General features: G+C 41.3%; 1 protein-coding gene across 4 annotated transcripts in view; it reads left to right on the forward strand.

Moving 5' to 3' along the window:
• The first annotated feature begins 6261 nt into the window (after positions 1-6261).
• The window catches only part of nipa2 (NIPA magnesium transporter 2), a 37896-nt gene continuing 37327 nt past the window's right edge, over positions 6262-6830 (forward strand). For 3 of the 4 annotated variants that reach the window (XM_043692301.1, XM_043692299.1, XM_043692302.1), the window contains exon 1: positions 6262-6467. The gene's annotated coding sequence lies outside the window, so the exon portion shown is untranslated. The remainder of the gene's footprint in view (positions 6468-6830) is intronic. The other variant, XM_043692303.1, reaches the window with a different exon arrangement.

The raw sequence follows: 6830 nt of genomic DNA on the forward strand, positions 1-6830 counted from the left end.
AACACCTCTCATTTATCTAAAATAAACTCCATCTCCCACCCCTTGGCCTATTGACCTGTCTGATCAAGATCCCATTGTAATCTGAGGTAACCTTCTTCACTGTCCGCAACACCTCCAATTTTGGTGTCATCTGCAAACTTACTAACGCTAGCTCCTATGTTCACATACAAATCATTTTTATAATTGACAAAAAGCAGTGGAGCTAGCACCGATCCTTGTGGCGCACCACTGGTTACAGGCCTCCAAGTCTGAAAAGCAACAATCCACAATAATCCTCTGTCTTCTACCTTCGAGCCTTTCTTGACTTCTTAAGTGATAAATGCACCTTGCAGGATCATACAAATTTACACTGCAGAAGGTGACCATACGATCCATCATGCCTGTGCTGGCTCAGAAAGAGCTATCTAGCTCTAATTCTACTTTCCAGCTGTTGGTCTGTATCTGTACAGATTATGGAACTTAGCATACATAGCTAAGCATTACTGAACTATAATGAGGATTTCTGCCCTTATTAACCTTTTTAGACAGTGGGTTTTAGTCCCTTCTGTGCAATGATTAATTCTGAAGTTGATTCTAACCCTTCCATCTTATTGACCTCTCTGCTGAGGGAGATAAGTCCTTCCTGTCGATTATATCTCGGACTATCACGATTTCAAAGTAACTCTATTTTCAGCGTTCTGATCAAGGAAAAGTAACCACTGCCAATTCAAACATTTCTCATAACTGAACTTTTCCAATCCTGGCAATGTCCTCATGAATCACCTTTACTGTCTTTCTAGTGTTATCACACTCTTCCTGTATGTGGCATGAAGGCGTAACAATAATAGATTTTATTGTTTTTTCTTATTTCCCTTGAAAATCCTTTGGCTTCTGACAGACCACCAATATCTCCTCAGTCTCTAATGTGTCTCTCCAATAATCCATTTCCACAGTGTTGTTTTGTTCAATTTTTGTCCGTGTGCCATTTTAAAAAAATGTATTTACACTCCTAACTCTGTTCTGATTAGTTAGCATGGCCACATAACAAACTTGTGCAAGTTCAGCTAATTCAGATTTACCAGCCTAGAATTTTGACTTATGTCAAGTCATCTTTTCATTTTATTTCCTGCTCAGCTGGCAGAAATTATGTTAAAAATCACACAACGTGAGGTTATAGTCCAACAGGCTTATTTAGAAGCATTATCTTTCGGAGTGCTGCTCCTTCATCAGGTGGTTGTGGAGTATAAAATCGTAAGACATATGTAGCAAATGTTAATAGAGTGATGTAACTGAAATTATGTATTGAAAAAGACCTGGATTGTTTGTTAAGTCTCTCATTTTTAGAATGAACATGTTGGTTTCAGTTCTTTCATATGTGAATTGCAGAACATTAAAAGTTAATTCTCAAGTGAACTTTGATAATTGGTGTCATGTCAGCCCAGCCAAGTTTGGTACCCATAGGGATGGCCTCAATCGGGCCTTTGGGTTCATGTCACACTTCAGGTGACCCCATTGCACTATACACACACACACAGACCGATGCGCTCACACACACACACAAACACACACACTCCTACAGACACACACACTCTCCTACAGACCCATACACTCACGCAGACCCTCTCTCATACGCTCACACACCCTCTCACAGACTTATACCCCTTTTACACTCACACACATACACACACTCACAGACACTCATAACTTCCTCCACCCCTCCCCGCCCACACACACACACACAAACAAGTTTGTGGGGTGAATTTGTATTTGCAGAATTACATTTTACTTTGCTCAAAAACTGCATGAATCCATGTAAGAATCTGTAAATCCATTTTTAAAATTAGAATCAGTCTGACCATTGTGGCACAACTGCTTACACCTTAAATGCATTGTCTGGGCCGACATGACACCAATTGTTAAAGTTCACTTGAGAGTGTAACTTTTAAATGTTCTGCGATTTACATATGAAAGAACTGAAACCAACATGTTCATTCTGAAAGATGAGAGACTTAACAAACAATCCAAGTCTTTTTCAATATATAATTTCAGTTACATCACATTGTAAACATTTGCAATAAATTCTGTGTCTTACGATCTTATACTCCACAACCAACCGATGAAGGAGCAGTGCTCTGAAAGCTAGTGCTTTCAAATAAACCTGTTGGACTATAACCTGGTGTTATGTGATTTTTAACTTTGTACACCCCTGTCCAACAGCGGCATCTCCAAATCATGGCAGAAATTATATCTTTGATATAGTCAGAGTTTCAGGTTTTCTGATTCTTATTCATCATGATGTTGTTGTACTGATTTATTTCAGTTCCTCAATTCCACATTTAGATAGGTCCTTTGATTGCACACAATTTCTCAGAGCTTTGCTTTATCTTCTTCTGTGAAGACAGATGTAAAATATTTGATTGGCTTCTTTCTCTGTTTTCCACTACAGACATTTCTGTTTGTATCTGCAATGGGTCATAGTTGCCCAAGCTAATCTTTCCTTACTCATACTTAAATAAGCTTTTATAGTCCACCTATATGCTTCTCACTGAGTTGCATTCATTCAACTTTCCCTTGCTTTTTAAGTGGCTACCATTTGCTGTATTCTAAACTGCTGCCAATCCATGGCCTTAGTACTTTTTCCAGATTTCTAATAAGCCACTTGCTTTGACTCAATGCTATTGTGAGGATATTGCTTTTTTGTATTTTTAAAAAACTGGGGAATGAAAAGGAAAACTTGTTTTTTGGGAAGGGCAATGCAAGTTTTGAAAAGCAAGTAATCTGACACCTGTGCCAGGCATCATCTAAACAATCGTTTGAACAAGCAGTAATTGAAGAGTTGAATTGCAGTTGATTTGGAGCAGAGAGGTTGCACAGATGCAGCTTTTGCTAGCCATAAGAAATTAATTGGTCTATGGAATAGTGACCAATTATCAATTACAAAGACTTGTGTTCCCTACCAACAGCTGTATGATTGGTTCTCAGGTAATTGAACAGTTTGGAACTGAGAACATGCTGTTGACAGAGGACAAAGTGTTCAGTTCTTTCCCAGCTTGGAAGCAGTCTCTCTGTTCTCTGTGTTGAAAACTAACTTTAAACCTGAAGACACCCAGTTTTTCTTCTCTGTAACCGTTGCCATAAACTGACTTTTAACTGATAGATCAGCAATGTTTCATAAGCGAACCAGCCACATTTTGTCTCTAACTACTCATAGAAGCACCCGGAGAAAGATGATTGAAGCAACGGTGGTCACTAGAAGTGTCACAAAAATCATCTTAATCACAGAACCTGGGAACAAAGACTACTGAATGTCTTACCAGTTTTTCCCTTCTGCCTGATAATCTATTTCCCTATTTGTTTGCCCATTTATCTATGTGTAAGGAGGAGTTTATTAAGGATTAGTTGTACAATATGCTGACATTTTATAACTGTTAACCTATAGATAGAATCTAATTACTTGTAATCATGATTCTTATTCAGTGTCTGTGCTCTCTTTCAATCTGGGTCTGAATGTCAGGTAAATTGGCCACTTTTTGTATACCTTGTAAAATCTTTAACTTTTGTAATGACTCCAGACTTCTTTTCTGGCATGCTATCCCAGTGAATCATGTCTGTCATTGTAATTGAGATAGATGGTGTGTCAAAAGTCAAAACACGTTGTAAGAAGATGTTTGGATCATCTGAAATTCTCAGACATCATCACAACAATGAGCCACAGCAATTTAAATGTATTATAAAATAAATGTTGAAACTAACGAGTCTATCACATGCTGATACCAGAAATAATAAAATATGTTTCATTTGCTATTAGAGCTACAGTGCATTTTCAGCACCTGTTTTCGTAACCTCAACTGAGCTATCATGTCAGCACCAGTCAACATTTGTCAATACTTGGTGACTGAATCAAGTCTGCAACCTATAATAGGTTGGAAAGTGTGGGTTGCTGATGTAACATATTAAAAATGCATTATGTTCATTAAGTTAGGATTAATGGCCCAGATGAACCTCTGACTTGTGTAGCTTTTCACTGATCTATTCCATTTAATGTTAGAAAGGAGACCTTACTTAGCCAACTAGTTCATGCAGGCATTTATGTTCTCCTGACGAACCCAGTTTAACTGGTGAATTGCCATACCTCATGTGAGGGAGGAGTTGAGAAGGCAGAGCCTTCACGCTAACTTTAGCTCGTATAAGAATTGAACCCACACTGTTGATGTTATTCTGCATTATATACCAACCATCCAGCCAACCCCCAAGTGAGTATAGAAATAGGCAGGTAGTGCAAGATTTGATATGTATTTAACATAACTTGCTGACTTAATCGTTTGCTTACTTGGTGTTATCTGTATCTTAGCTGATAGTGCTTTTCTTTCTAATCAGAAGATTGCGGGTTCAAATCCTATCCTAGCTATTTGCACACAAAAATCTAGGCTCTTACTCAGCACAATAATGACTCTTGTAATGACTCCAGACTTCTTTTCTGGCATGCTATCCCAGTGAATCATGTCTGTCATTGTAATTGAGATAGATGGTGTGTCAAAAGTCAAAACACGTTGTAAGAAGATGTTTGGATCATCTGAAATTCTCAGACATCATCACAACAATGAGCCACAGCAATTTAAATGTATTATAAAATAAATGTTGAAACTAACGAGTCTATCACATGCTGATACCAGAAATAATAAAATATGTTTCATTTGCTATTAGAGCTACAGTGCATTTTCAACACCTGTTTTCGTAATCTCAACTGAGCTATCATGTCAGCACCACAATAAGGGGGTGCTGTCTTTCGGGATGAGCTTTTAAACCATGTTAGTCAAGTGGACATTTAAGATGGTATTCCAAAGAAAAACAGGTGGTGTTTTACTTATTGTCCTCTCTCAATATTCAACCTACCATCAACATCAGCAAAATAGATGATCTGGTCATTGTTGTTGGTGTTTTTTGATTCCCTCATGGGATGTGGGTGTCACTGGCTGGACTCGCATTTATTGCCCATCCCTAATTGCCCAGGGAGTAATTAAGAGTCAACCACATTGCTGCTCTACAGAATATTAGTGAACCAGGTGAGTATTTCCTGACAATTGACAATGGTTTCATGGTCATTATTAGACTCTTAATTTCAGACTCTTGATGGACTTGGGGGAGTGCAGTGTGAAAATTGGGAACTCAAATTTTCCATATGAACAACTTTCTAGAAATGTTGTTTCTGGAACAACAATGGCTGTAAAAGCATGTTGCTAAAGGCTCGATGAAGGGAGTGTCAACTTCCCTTGGCGTGCCTTACCCTGGGCTCAACAAAGGGAGAAGGTTTAGTATTGAGAACAAAAAATGCTGGAGGTCCATGACAAGAGAAAAAAAGAGAAATTGCTGGAAAAGTTTCCTCTGATCAAAGGTTGCTTGACCCTAAACATTAACTCTGATTTCTCTCCACAGATGCTGCTGAGCTTTTCCAGTAGTTTCTGTTTTTACCCTGGGCTCAACTGAGTGAGGAGGTTCAGGGCTGAGAACAAAAAAATGCTGGAGATCCATGAAGAGAGAAAAAAATAGAGAAATTGCTGGAAAAGCTTCCTCTGAGAAAGGGTTGCATGACCCTAAACATTAACTCTGATTTCTCTGCACAGATGCTGCTAGATCTGCTGAACTTTTCCAGAAATTTCTCTTTTTCCTCTCATGGATCTCCAGCACTGGATCTCCAGTTCTCAGTCCTGAACATCTTCACTCTGTTGAGCCCAGGTTAAAAACAGAAATTACTGGAAAAGCTCAGCAAGTCTGGCAGCATCTGTGGATACAAATCAGAATTAACGTTTAGAGTCGAGCAACCCTTCCTCAGAGGAAGCTTTTCTAGCAATTTCTCTTTTTGTTTCTGATTTACAGCATCTGCCATTCTTTTGGTTTTTATGCATAGAGAGAGAGAAGGCTAACGTTTTGAGTCTAGATGACTCTTCATCAGAGCTCCCCAGTTCAACCTAATCTTCATGAGTCTAGATTAGAGTGGTGCTGGAAAAGCACAGCAGGTCATGCAGCATCCGAGGAGCAGGAAAATCGACGTTTCGGCCTTTTGCCTGAAACTTCGATTTTCCTGCTCTTTGGATGCTGCCTGACCTGCTGTGCTTTTCCAGCACCACTCTAATCTAGACTCTGATCTCCAGCATCTGGAGTCCTCACTTATGCCCAATCTCCATGGGTGTTGCCTGACCCTCTGTGATCTCCAGCATTTATTGCTTTCAGCACAGATTCTAGTATTTGCAGTCATTGTCCCTGAGCAGGTTCAGGACTCAAGGCGCCTCACTGGTGGCGAGGTGGCCTCCAGGCCGGCAGGTGGCGCAGCCATGGGAGGAGCGGCCCTATGAGTGCGATGCGGGTCCGGCCCGAGGCCGATGCGGGTGTGTTGTCAGTTGGAGATTGTGGAGTAGAGGACGGTGAAGGAGCCGAGTGGGAAGGGAGAGGATGAAGAACGGGACTGCGAGCGGTACCGGCGGGGACAGACGGTGAGTAAACATCGGCTCCCCTCAGTGAATGAAGCGGCAGTCGGTCACCTTTCCCCCCCGCAGCAGGTTCCGGGGGTGGTCGGGCTTTACCCGGTGTCAGTGGCTGGAGGCACCGCCTCCGACCGTCTCCTCCCCCACGCCCCTGGGTTTTTCACTCTCTCCCCGGGAGAGAGACAGCGGCCTCGTTTCGGTTACGGGAAGAGAGTGAGCGTCGAGCTTCTCTGGAAGCCGCAAACATTGACTGTCAGCCGGCGGGGAAGCTGGATTCACACGGACACTAGTAACTCAGTGTGAGGGGAGAGGAGGGAGAGGCCCAGGCACCACTTCACCCCCACTGCCCCTCCGCCTCCCCCCAACCCTAAC

Source organism: Chiloscyllium plagiosum, chromosome 6, assembly GCF_004010195.1.
Source record: "Chiloscyllium plagiosum isolate BGI_BamShark_2017 chromosome 6, ASM401019v2, whole genome shotgun sequence".
In the NCBI taxonomy this organism is placed as follows: Eukaryota; Metazoa; Chordata; class Chondrichthyes; order Orectolobiformes; family Hemiscylliidae; genus Chiloscyllium; species Chiloscyllium plagiosum.